Source organism: Mesoplodon bidens, assembly GCF_964165515.1.
Source record: "Mesoplodon bidens genome assembly, chromosome: 7".
NCBI lineage: Eukaryota > Metazoa > Chordata > Mammalia > Artiodactyla > Ziphiidae > Mesoplodon > Mesoplodon bidens.
Window position 1 is genome coordinate 105816573 of NC_138164.1, and position 13532 is coordinate 105830104.

The 13532-nt window shown below is 39.8% G+C and overlaps 1 long non-coding RNA gene across 1 annotated transcript in view; it reads left to right on the forward strand.

The window, feature by feature from the left end:
* LOC308620492 overlaps nucleotides 1-13186 on the forward strand; it is a 99084-nt gene extending 85898 nt beyond the window's left edge. The window contains exon 5 of the long non-coding RNA XR_014016323.1: nucleotides 4620-13186. This is a non-coding gene — a long non-coding RNA (uncharacterized lncRNA). The remainder of the gene's footprint in view (nucleotides 1-4619) is intronic.
* Nucleotides 13187-13532: the final 346 nt, after the last annotated feature.

Consider the following 13532-nt stretch of genomic DNA (forward strand, 5'->3'; position numbering starts at 1 on the left):
AGGGGAGATGTCTGTGGGAAACTCTCAGTGGCCCCAGTTGGTGCCCCAGGCATTTCTAGCCATAGCCTCACTATAGGTGGGATGAGGGCAGGAAACAATCTTGCTGCAGATCTCATATTTCAAAACTAATTAAAGACTTTTTTTTTTTTTTTTTTTTTGCGGTACGCGGGCCTTTCACTGCTGTGGCCTCTCCTGTTGTGGAGCACAGGCTCCGGACGTGCAGGCTCAGCGGCCATGGCTCACGGGCCCAGCCGCTCCGTGGCATGTGGGATCTTCCCGGACTGGGGTACGAACCCATGTCCCCTGCATCGGCAGGTGGACTCTCAACCACTGCGCCACCAGGGAAGCCCTAAAGACTTATTTTTATCCCCACAAAATAAGAGAAGATGGATGTGTTGGTGAACAGAAATGGAGAAACGTCAAAAATTTAAAGCACAATAAACACTTGTAGTAAGACTTTTGGTATTACTATTGCCTTTTTCCAGGTCACCCCAAAATACTAAATTCAAACAATAGTTTGACTTAGGACCAACTGTATTGTAGCAGTGTTCATCTTGCGTCTCTGAGCTTAACCTTTTTTGGGGTCCTTCTTCATAGCATTTTATATCTAATTTCCATTCTAAACTTATTCTTGGGAAGTGTTTTTGTACAACTGTACTATTATTACCACTTAGTGTTTGCAGAGGAGTGTTTTGGACTTGATACATTTTCATCATAATAATGAGATGTTTACATTACCAGACAGTGTCCCAAATCATTCATATAAGTTATGAGTAGCTACAATAATACCCTTAATCATGCAATAATGTCCCAAAATGGTGAGGACATCTATTACCAGCTAAACTGTTTGAAAACTGTGGTAACATTACTGTTCTAAAGTAATCCTTTTTGGTTACCTAACATTGTTTTCTTGCTCTATTTAAAACTCTGTATAACTTACATATATATCTTCTGAATCCAATAACTTCTGCTTCATTGAGTGAATAGAACTTCCTAGACCCTTTAAGATGAAGACAGTTTTTTCCCCAGTGGGTTGAAAGGTAAATGAGAGTCAACAGACATGAAGGTCATTTCAAAGAGCACTCATATGTTATCAACTTCTTAGTTTAAATATGCAAACCTTCTCATGACATATGAGATAACTTCCATTCAGATTTCTGTGTTCTATCAGGTGTCTGCAGATAGACACTTTTTAACTGTCCTGCTGTACATTCCAAGGAACCAAACACAGACTTTTGAGTTTTATTGGATATGTAAGACTTCCTATTGAGTCCCACAAATCAGTTAGTTTCCGGTTTAACTGTTGGCAGCCTCTCATCAAATGTAGAATTTCAGAAAATACCACAGTTCAGCCACAGATGCTGTATAAGAGCGTAGATTGTATAGCTCTTTAGTTTTGTTTTTCTAATTGAAGTATAGTGGATTTACAACGTTGTGTTAGTTTTAGGTGTAGAGCAAAGTGATTCAGTTATACACACACACACACACACACATATATATATATAATTTTTTTCAGATTCTTTTCCTTTATAGGTTATTATAAAATATTGAGTACAGTTCCCTGTGCTATACAGTAGGTCCTTGTTGGTGATCTATTTTATATATAGTAGTGTGTATATGTTAATCCTAAACTCCTGATTTATTGCTATTCCCAGCCCCTTTCACCTTTGGTAAACATAACTTTGTTTTCTATGTCTGTGGGTCTACTTCTGTTTTGTATGTAAGTTCATTTGTATCTTAGATTCCACAAATAAGTGATATCATATGATATTTGTCTTTCTCTGTTTGGTTTATCTCACTTGATACTCTCTAGGTCCATTCCTGTTGTTGCAAATGGCATTATTTCATTCTTTTTTATGGCTGAGTAATATTCCATTGTATATATGTACCACATCTTCTTTATCCATTCATCTGTTGATTGATATTTAGGTTACTTCCATGTCTTGGCTAGGACTTCCAAGACAAGTGGTGAGAGTGGACATCCTTGTCTCGTTCCTGATCTTAGAGGAAAGGCTTTCAGCTTTTTACCATTGAGTGTGGTGTTAACTGTGGGTTTGTTATATATGGCCATTATCATGTTGAGGTATGTTTCCTCTATGCCCACTTTCTGGAGAGTTTTTATCATAAATGGATGTTGAATTTTATCAAAAGCTTTTTCTGCTTCTATTTAGGTAATCATATGGTTTTTATTCCTCAATTTGTTAATGTAGTGTATCACACTGATTGATTGGTGGATATTAAAAAATCCTTGCATCCCTGGGATAAATCCCACTTGTTCATGGTGTATGACCCTTTTAATGTATTGTTGGATTCAGTTTGCTAGTACTTTGTTGAGGATTTTTGCATCTGTATTCATCAGTGATATTGGCATATAATTTGTTTTTTTTTTTTTTTTTTTTTTTTTGCGGTACACGGGACTCTCACTGCTGTGGCCTCTCCCATTGCGGAGCACAGGCTCCGGACGCACAGCCTCAGTGGCCATGGCTCATGGGCCCAGCCGCTCTGTGGCATGTGGGATCCTCCTGGACTGGGACACGAACCCGTGTCCCCTGCATCAGCAGGCAGACTCTCAACCACTGTGCCACCAGGGAAGCCCTAATTTGCTTTTTCTGTAGTATCTTTGTCTGGTTTTGGTATCAGGGTGATGGTGGCCTCATAGAATGAGTTCAGAAATATTCCTTCCTCTGCAATTCTTGGAATAGTTTCAGAAGGATAGATGTTAACTCTTCTCTAAATATTTGATGGAATTTGACTATGAAGCCATCTGGTCCTGGACTTTTGTTTGTTGGGAGTTTTTAAATCACAGATTCAATTTCAGCACTTGTAATTGGTCTGTTCATATTTTCTATTTCTTCCTAGTTCAGTCTTGGGAGATTGTACGTTTCATTTATTTCTGTTCTGATCTTCGCAATTTCTTTCCTTCTACTAACTTTGGGTTTTGTTTGTTCTTCTTTCTCTAGTTGCTTTAGGTCTAATGTTAGGTTGTTTATTTGAGATTTCTTTTGTGTCCTGAGGTAAGATTGTATCACTATAAACTGTCCTGAGGTAAGATTGTACCACTATAAACTTACCTCATAGAACTGCTTTGCTGCATCCTCCCATGGATTTTGGATTGTCATGTTTTCGTTTTCATTTGTCTCTAGGTATTTTTCTTTTTGACTGTGCCATGTGGCATGCAGGATCTTAGTTCCCCAACTAGGGATTGAACCTGTGCCCCTGCAGTGGAAGCATGGAGTCTTAACCACTAGACCACCAAGGAAGTCCCGGTCTCTAGATATTTTTAATTTCCTCTTTGACTAGAAGTAAGTTATTTTTTAAAGTGAGGGATGGCTTATAGCATAATGAATCACAGCTTTCTGAAAACTACTAAGTTTTGATGCATATTTGATGCACAATTCTTAAGCAGCTGTAGGAATAGAGTTCCTGAGTATGCATAGGAACTTGCATAGAGCATGCAAGTGGATGGCCAGATTTCTCTCTCATGGAAGAGAGGGCCCATCATTTGATGCACAGGGGAATGATCCAATGGTACATAGTCAGATTCCTGAAAAGACAAAAACACAGAGCACAGATCCTGTGTTCATTGTTTCTAAGAAAAGCAGAGTAAATGTTTGTGTATAGATCTTGAGACAGAATGTTCTATCTTTCAAACTCTGTCTTTCAGACAACAATGATTCATTTATAGTATTATATGCCTGGTGTTATGGATGGTTATGGATACTTGACAATTTCAATCTTCAAAACACATATTGTTATGCAGGCATTTAATTCTTTTAGGAAGACTTCGAATCCTAACTTTAGGAGTCTTCTGAGTTACCCTTTACTGGTTATCTGCACACTCAAAACCACCATTTTGTACTCTTAATAGTATTATTTTTAGGATCCAGGTATCTACTGATGTTGGAATTGAAAGATATTTTACCTTAGTTTTGGTTATAAAATTCTAAATAAAGTTTTAGGGGTTAAACTCTTATTTAAAATGACCCCAGTTAGTGTCCCAATACAAACAATTAAAAAATATAATTTCTGTTCTGGAAGTACTTTAGAAACAGGGTACTTAAATAAAGCTTCATGACCATTGAGCAATATTAAGAAATGCTACTTGTAAGTTTCCTTACCTCAGCCATCTTGCAGAATCAATCTCTTTACCCTCTCTTTTGGCTTAGCCTGTTAAATTTTTCTTTGAGTACCAAATCAAAGGCAATTTTTAGAAACTCCTTTTTGGATAAAATGGGAGAAAAAGGAAATACATGCCTTTAGATCTATTTATATATCTTTGTTTATGGACTGTACTTCGGGTTGAACCAATTTGTTATTTGTGACATCCACAGATGTGCTGCTCATATTTCCTTTCAAGGAAAGATGCATTGCCCATCCCAGAACAGCTTCCAGCTGTTAACTCCATTGCTCCTTAGCCTTTGAGCAGGATCATACTCTTCTCTTGGGGGTTCACCATGCCTGAGCAAGATTGGAACAAAGGTCTAGCCATTGCTGCCCAACCTGGGACTCCTCTAAAGGGCAATTTTTAGAATCCCTTGTTGGACTGGTACAGATACAGTCACGTCTCAGTCTTTGTCTGATGACTTCCCCTGATCAATTCTTTCTCCCTTTCCTTTCAGAGGAGTTACTCTTCAATAAAAATGGACACTTCTGAGGAGCTGAGTCAAGATGGCACAGTAGGAAGACCCTGAGTTCACCTCCTCTCATGGGCACACCAAAAATGACAACTATTTATAGAGCAACTATTGATGAGAAAGACTGGAATCTACCAGAAAAGATCCTCTACAACTAGAAATATAAAGAAGGAACCACAACAAAACATGTAGGAGGTGGGGAGGATGTGGTATAGTCAAGACCCATATCCCTGAATGGGCAACCCACAAACAAGAGGATAATTACAATTTCAGAGTTCTTCCCAAGGAGCAAGGGGTCTAAGCCCCACATCAGGCTCCCCAACCTGGGGGTCCTGCACTGGGAGGACAAGCCCCCCAGAACACTTGGGTTTGAAGGCCAGTGGGGCTTGATTTTAGGAGACCCAGAGGCTGTGGGAAACAAAGGCTCCACTTTTAAAGGGCTTTCACAAGATCTCACACATTCTGGGACCCAGGGTAGAGCAGTAATTTGAAAGGAGCCTGGGTCAGACTCACCTGCTGATCTTGGAGAGGCTCCTAGAGAGGCAGGAGGCAACTGGAGCTCACCCTGGGGACATCGACACTGGTGGCAGCCATTTTTGGAAGCTTGTTCTATCACATGGACACGGGTGCTGGCAAGGACCATTTTGTAATCTTCCCTCTAGCTTATTAGCCTCAGGACTGCCCCGCCCTGCCCACCAGCCTGTAGGCACCAATACTGGAATGCCTCAGGCTAAGCAACTAGCTGGGTGGGGACACAGCCCCATCCACTAGTAGGCAGGCTGCCTTAAGATCCCTGAACCCACAGCCATCCCTGGGCATGGCTCTGTCCACCACAGAGCCCAGGACCTGGCCCAGTACGCAGGCACTAGACTGGATATCCCAGGGCCCTACAGCCAGAGAGTCTGGGACACAGCTCTGCCCACCAGTAGGCAGCACCAGTCTGGGGACCGGCTGGATCTCAGCCCTACTCACCAGTGGGCTGACACAAGCTTCAGGACACCCTCAACCCTGCAGCCAGCTGTGTCAGGAACTGGCCTCACCCACCAGGAGGCTGACACTAGATCTGGGAATCCCGGCTACCCAACCCAGAACCCGGCTTTGCCCACCAGTGAGCCAGCACTACCCCAGAGACCCCCAGATTTTCACAGCCAGACTTCTCATGACCTAGCTCAGCCAACCAGCAACTGGCAGCCTCCAGGCAGGCCCTGGCAACCAATCAGACCTGGGACCAGCCATGCCTACAAGACCACTCATAGCCCACCACAACAGAAGGACCCACACAGCCTGCATGGTGGGGGGGAATTCCTAGAGGATATAGCTCTGGTGACTAGGGGGGAGTGCACTGCTGGGACACATAGGACATCACCTACAAAGGGCCACTTCTCCAAGGCTGGGAAATGTAATCAACCTACCATATACATAAAAATAAAAACAGCAAATTAGGCAAAATGAGGAGATAGATGAACATGTTCCAAATGAAGGAGCAAGATAAAACCCCCAAAGAAGAACTAAGTGAAATGGAGATAGGCAATCTAACAGATAAAGAGTTCAAGGTAATGATCATAAAGATGCTCAGAGAACTCCGGAGAAGACTGGGTGAATAGAGTGAGAATGAGAAGGTTTTAATGAAGAGTTATAAAATGTAAAGAAGACACAAACAGATGAAGAATACAATAACTGAAATGAAAAATACACTAGAAGGAATCAACAGTAGATTAAATGATACAGAGGAACAGATCAGCAAGCTGGAAGACAGTAGTGGAAATCACTGATGCCGAACAGAAAAAGAGAATGAAAAGAAGTGAGGACAGTTTAAGAGACCTCTGGGCCAACATCAAACATACTAACATTCACATTATAGGGGTCCCAGAAGGAGGAGAAAGAGAAAAAGTTCTGAGAACATATTTGAAGACATAATAGCTGAAAACTTCCCTAACCTGGCAAAGCAAACAGTCACCCAAGTCCAGAAAGCACAGAGAGTCCCAAACAGGATTAATCCAAAGAGGTCCACACCAAGACACATTGTAATTAAATGGCAAAAATTAAAGACAAGAGAATATTAAAACCAGCAAGGGAAAAACAACGAGTTACATACAAGGGAACTCCCACTAGGCTGTCAGCTGAATTTTCAGCAGAAACTCTACAAGCCAGAAAGGAGTGGCATGATATAGTTAAAGTGATGAAAGGGAAAAGCCTACAACCAAGAATACTCTACCCAGCAAGGCTCTCATTCAGATTTACAGACAAGCAAAAGCTAAGAGTTCAGCATCACCAAACCAGCTTTATAAGAAATGTTAAAAGGACTTCTCTAAGCAAAAAAGAAAAGGCCACGACTAGAAACATGAAAATTATGAAAGGAAAAAGTTCATCAGGAAAGGTAAATATACAATACAGGTAGTAAATCAACCATGTACAAAGCTAATAGGAAGGTTAAAAGACAAAAGTAGTAAAATGATGTCTGCAATAAGCAGTTAAGGGACACACAAAACAAAAAATGTAAGGTATGATGTCAAAAACAGTAATCATGAGGAGAGGGTAGTAAAAATGAAGGGTTGTTAAAATGCATTTAAAATTAAGAGATCAGGGCTTCCCTGGTAGCACAGTGGTTGAGAGTCTGCCTGCTAATGCAGGGGACACGGGTTCGAGCCCTGGTCTGGGAGGATCCCACATGCCACGGAGCAACTAGGCCTGTGAGCCACAACTACTGAGCCTGCATGTCTGGAGCCTGTGCTCCGCAACAAGAGAGACTGTCATAGTGAGAGGCCCGTGCACCGCGATGAAGCGTGGCCCCCGCTTGTCACAACTAGAGAAAGCTCTCGCACAGAAACGAAGACCCAACACAGCAAAAATAAATTAATTAATTAATAAACTTCTACCCTCAACATCTTAAAAAAAAAAATTAAGAGATCAGCAACTTAAAATAATCACATATATGTATATAGGTTGCTTTCTATTAACCTCATGGTAACCAGAAACCAAAAATATATAATAGATACACAAAAAAGAGAAAGAGTTATATTTGTTTAACTAAAAGATTCAAACTCATAGAAGCAGACAGTTAGATGGTGGTTGCCAGGACTGGGGGAGGGGAAATGAGGAGTTTTTATTTAACAGGTACAAAGTTTCAGTTAGGCAAGATGAGTAAGTTCTAGAGCTCTGTTGTACAACATTGTGCCTATAGCTAACAATATTGTATGGCACACTTTTTAAGAGGGTAGATCTCATGTTAAATATTTTTACCACAATAAAAAATAATTAACATTTCTGTCCCCAAAGTTGCCATAAACACTGTTAAGAAATAACATAATACTTTGCAAATCCACAAGGATTAGCATCCAGAATATATAAAGAATGTCATGCAAATCAATTGAAAAACAAATTCTGCTCAATATGCTATAATAATGTAAATGGGTAAAGAATTTGAAAAAGGATAGATGTATGTATATGTATAATGGAATCACTTTGCTGTACACCTGAAACTATCACAACATTGTTAATCAACTATACTCCAATGTAAAATGAAAAATAAAACAAATTCTGATACAAAATGGACAAAAGCCATCAACAGGCAGTACACAAAAGAGGAAATGTGATAAAAAGCAATCTCATTAGTAATCATGACACAGTTAATTAAAATCCAGAAGCACCCTTTTCCCCTTCCAGACTGGCAAATATTGTTTCCTGAAACCAAGTGTTGGTGAGGGTGTGGAGAAACTCTAGAGGGAGAATAAACAAGTACAATAACTTTATTGAGGAATTGCTAACTATCTAGGAAATAGTAGAATTGTATACTCTGTGTGTGTGCACATATACACGCTCATGCACCCAGCATCTCCACTCCCTTGGAACTGCACCCTAGAAGACCCAGGAACACTCATACATACGCAGGAGGGGCTGTGTACAAGGATGTAAATAGCAGCATTATGAAAACTAGCAACTGGTGGCAAGTTAAACGTCCTTCAGCAAAGACTGGATACATAATTTGTGGCATGATCATACAATAAAATATCGAAAGCAATAATGAACAAAGATGTACAATAGTATATAATATTCATGGCTGCATGATACTTACAGATCCAGAAATTATATTGTCATACATTTCTGGCCTATAGAACTAGTCCACATCTCAGAAACAAGGAGGAGCAGCCACCCTAGTAGGAGGAAGCCCTTCATTTGGTCAAACCCTGAGCCAAAGCCCACTCAGGAAACAGGAAGTTGTGAGGGGCCGGCTGCTTCCTGTGTTATAGCAGCCGAAGCCATGCTCAGATGTTGGTAGTTAACCACATTTTGGACAGCATTAGAGAATGTCCTATTAGCTCAACCTCATAAAGTTTGGTATTTTATGCTCAAAATTGCAGATTAGTGGGACACGTAAGCAAAATGTACTATTTGAGGGTTTCTAGAACTTTGTCATCTTTAGGCCTATGAAGGTACCGTTAAATTGTCATAGAGCTCTCGATTCAGGTTTAGGGAGTTGTGGAGGCTTGTAATGGCCCACTCTTGGGTAACTCCTTCTCTGTTGGTGTGGTAGAAGCTGTGAATATGCTGAAATGTTATTCCTGTAATTATGTTACTCTATAGGGCAAAGGGGATTTTTTTTTTCCCCTCAGTTGACTTTGAGTTAATCAAAATGGAGATTATCTGGGTGGGACTAATCTAATCACACAGGCCCTTTAAAGGCAGAGAGTTTTCTCTAGCTGGTGGCAGCAGTCATTAGCGAGATTTGGGAATGTGAGAAGGATCAGCCCTCTTGCTGCTCTGAAGATGGAGGGGGCCAGGTGAGAGGACACATAGGCAGCTTTCAGGAGCTGAGAAATGCCTGGTTGAGAGCCAGCAAGGAAACAGGGACCTCAGGTCTATAACCCCAAGGAACTGAATTCAGTCAACATCCTGAATGAGGCTGGAAGCAGATTCAAACCCAGATCCTGCAAATAAAAGCCCAGCCTGGCTGACATCTTGATTTTGGCCTCATGGGACCCTAAACAGAGAACCCAGTTGAGCCTGCTTGGACTTATGACCTATAGAACTGTGAAGTAATGAGTGGTATTGCTTTATGTTGCCAAATTTAAGGTGATATGTAGCCATAGGAAACTAATACAGAGGGCGTTTTGGGTGCTTGAGAAAATGGAAAGATCACAGTTGCTGGACCCCAGTGAGGTGGGAAAGAATAGTAGGGAATACCATGCAACAGTAAAGAGGAATACATTTGATTTGATTTAAAAACATGCATTTAGCTCAAACACAGGTAAATGAAAAATGCAAGAAAAAACCGTAAGATATACTGCACCAAACTATTTAGAAATGTACATTAAAATATATTTTTCACATTTGTACACATGTTAAAAATTTTGGAAAGTACTATGGAAGGATATATAGTAAATATTTTTAAGTATGACCATTATATAGTAGGATATGGAATTGGAGATGCTGAATTAAGGAAAAAAAATAATAAGAGGGTCTTTACATAGATGAATGATGCTAGTTGGCCTTGCTAAAGAGTATGATCAACAGAGTTCTGTCTCCTGAGATTCACAATTACAACACATAGTAGAACAAAACAGTAGACAAGAGAAAAAAAACAAAAAATAAATTCAATTATAACTAATATTAAGCATTTACTATGTGCCAGATACTTTTCTAATTATGTATTTGTATTAACATATTTAGTGCTTCCAATAAGCCTATGAGAGAGGTAGGTACTCTTACAGTCCCATTTTGCATTGATTTGTACACAGTTTAGGTAGCTTACATAATGTCACACAGATAGTAAGAGTCCATAGAAATGAAAATCTAGTAGTCTTGTATCCAGAATCTATTTTCTTAACCACTGTGCTAAGGTAGGTCACGGAGTCAATGGATTTCAATGGATTTCATCTCCATCAGCAGTCTTCATATTGGAATATTTCTATGCGTGAGAGCACACAAAGACTTTCCAGGGGGAGTTCATGCAGCAATAATTTCAGTGCATTTAATTTCCAGAGTCTCAACTGCCATTTATACTCTTTCCAAACACTGATCTTCCAGAGAATAAACATGAGTTCTCAGTGTCCTTTTATTTTACAAATATAGGCATATCTCTTGCCCAACCCAAGTGATATTCTTTGATGGCATGGGTAATAAAAACTGGAGTGCCAAACAAAATAAAACATTGAAACACTGGCTTAGTAACACTTCCTTCATCAAGACAAGGGGTCAGCAAACTTTTTCTGGAAAGGGCCAAGTAATAAGAATTTTAGACTTTGTGGTTTCTTTCACAGCAACTCAACTCTGATGTTATAGTGAAAAGCAGTTTAAGTAAATGAATGAACATGGCTGTGTTTCAGGAAAATTTTACTCGTGTAGGCTGTAGTTTGCCAACCCCGTTTCTGTCTTTCCTTATCTTATGCATATTTATATTAAGGGTGAAGCTTGGCATTATGAATGGAGAAATTTGACCAGGATAGAATGCTCTGAATTCAAATGGTCAAAAAACTATCGGTTTCTGATGCTGATTATTTTTATTTAATGTTTTAATTGAAAATATTTTAAAAAATTTAAGACACATTGTATCAAACCCATGGATAAAATTGGATGTGATTTTTTTTAATGAAGTATAGCTGATATTTGTTGTGTTAGTTTCAGGTGTACAGCACAGTGATTCAGATATATATATATATATATATGTATATGTACATGTGTGTATATATATATTTTTTTTCAGATTCTTTTCCCTTATAGGTTATTACAAAATATTGAGTATAGTTCCCTGTGCTATACAGTAGGTCCTTGTTGGTTATCTGTTTTATATATAGTGGCGTATATATGTTAATCCCAAACTCCTAATTTATCCCTCCTCCCTCCTTTTCCTCTTTGGTAACCATAAGTTTGTTTTCCATGTCTATGGGTCTATTCTGTTTTGTAAATAAGTTCATGTTATCTTTTTTTAAAAATTCCACATATAAATGATATCATATGATATTTGTCCTTCTCCATCTGACTTATTTAGTATGATAATCTCTAGGTCCATCCATGTTGCTGCAAATAGCATTATTTCATTCTTTTTTATGGCTGAGTAATATTCCAGTGTGTGTGTGTGTGTGTGTGTGTGTGTATACCCACGTGATTGTCTTTTCAAACTGGTGTGCTAATAGATAGTTAAAACCTACTTTGTCAAATCATATTATGGATAATCCAAAAGATAGTCAATCCTTATCTTGTTTTTTCTTATAAAATATTTAACATTTTATCTCTCCTACTTTGATAGAGACTAGTCATATACTTATTAATCTCATTTGTTCTTGTTGGGCATACAGGAAAGCTGCATTTCCTAGTCTTTCCTGCAGTTGTCTTGAAGTTATGTGACAAACCTAAGTATGTGTTATGGGCTGAATTCTGCCAACCCCCAAATTCATGTACTGAAGTCCTAACCCCTAGTATCTCAAAGTGTGATTTTATGGATAGGGTCTTTAAAGAGATAATTAATATAAAATGAGGTCATGTGAATTGGCCTTAATCCAGTATGACTGGCATCTGTAAAGAAAAGGAGATTAGGGTGTAGACATGCACAGAGAGAAGACCACATATGGAGACACAGAGAAGATGATCATCTACAAGCCAAGGGAAGAGGCTTCCAGGAAAAAAACAATATTTCTGACACTTTGATGTTAGAATTCTGGAATTCTACAGAATAGGGCAATAGAGCTATCAACTCTGAACATGCATTATCCTTCAAGGAAAGGGAAAGAATAACTCTGAAGGTGATTTGGAGTTTGGCAGGGCTGACACTGCCACCACAGGCCCACAGGGCCCAGGGCCAATGGGCTGGGGCCGCTGCCCCTGTGGGCCTGGAGTGCAGAGCATGGAGCCAAAGAAGATTATTCTTGAGCCTTAAAATCCAATGGAATTTGCTCTGCTGGGTTTTGGACTTGCTTTCTAATTTCTCTTTTCCAATTTCTCCCTTTTGGAATGGGAAGGTCTATCCTATGCTTGCTCTACCTTGTATTTTGGAAGCAGATAACCTGTCTGGTTTCACAGGATCACAGCTGGAGAGGAATTTTGCCCCAGGATGAATCATACCTCAAGTCTCACCTATACTTGATTTAGATGATGTTTAGTTAATATTTTGGTCTTAAGAGTTGATGTTGGAATGGGTTAAGATTTGGGGGGCTGTTGGGATGAGGTGACTGTATTTTGCATGTGAGAAGGATATGGTTTTGGGGGGGCCAGAGGGTGAATTGTTATGGCCTGAATGGTGTCCCTCCAAAATTGCATATTGAAGTCCTAACCTCCAGTAGATCAGAATGTGACTGTGTTTGGAAATAGAGTCTTTAAAGAACAGAGGAAGGTTATCTGACGTTGTTAGGATGGGCCCTAATTCTTTATGTCTGGTGTCCTTATAAGAAGAGGAGATTAGGACAGGGACACATACACACAGAGGTCCATGTGTGAAGACACAGAGAGAAGATGGCCATCTACAAGCCAAGGAGAGAGGCCTCAGGAGAAACAAACCCTGCCTACACCTTGATCTCAGGCTTCTAGCTTCTTAGAGTTGTGAGAAAATAAATTTCTGTTTTTAAGCCACCCAGTCTAAGGTGCTTTGTCATGAAAGCCCTAGGTAACCAATGTACTATGAGACTAATATTTGTTCTGCTCTGGGATATTTGACTCTGTTATTATGTTCACTGCCTAAAAGATCTTTTTTTTCTTCTATGCTGGTCTATAGTATTTAGATATGTTGACCCAAAACAAATAGACTGCCAGCTATTCCTCCAGCAAAGATGGGTTTATCTGGGACTAGCAGAGAGTTGCAATCTGGGGTCTGGAACCACGGCGAGCCACATGCAAGTCCTGCCACAGCAAGGGAAGGAGAACACTTTAACAGGGAGGAAAAAGGCTCCATGGCTTTTCACTGGCTGAGTC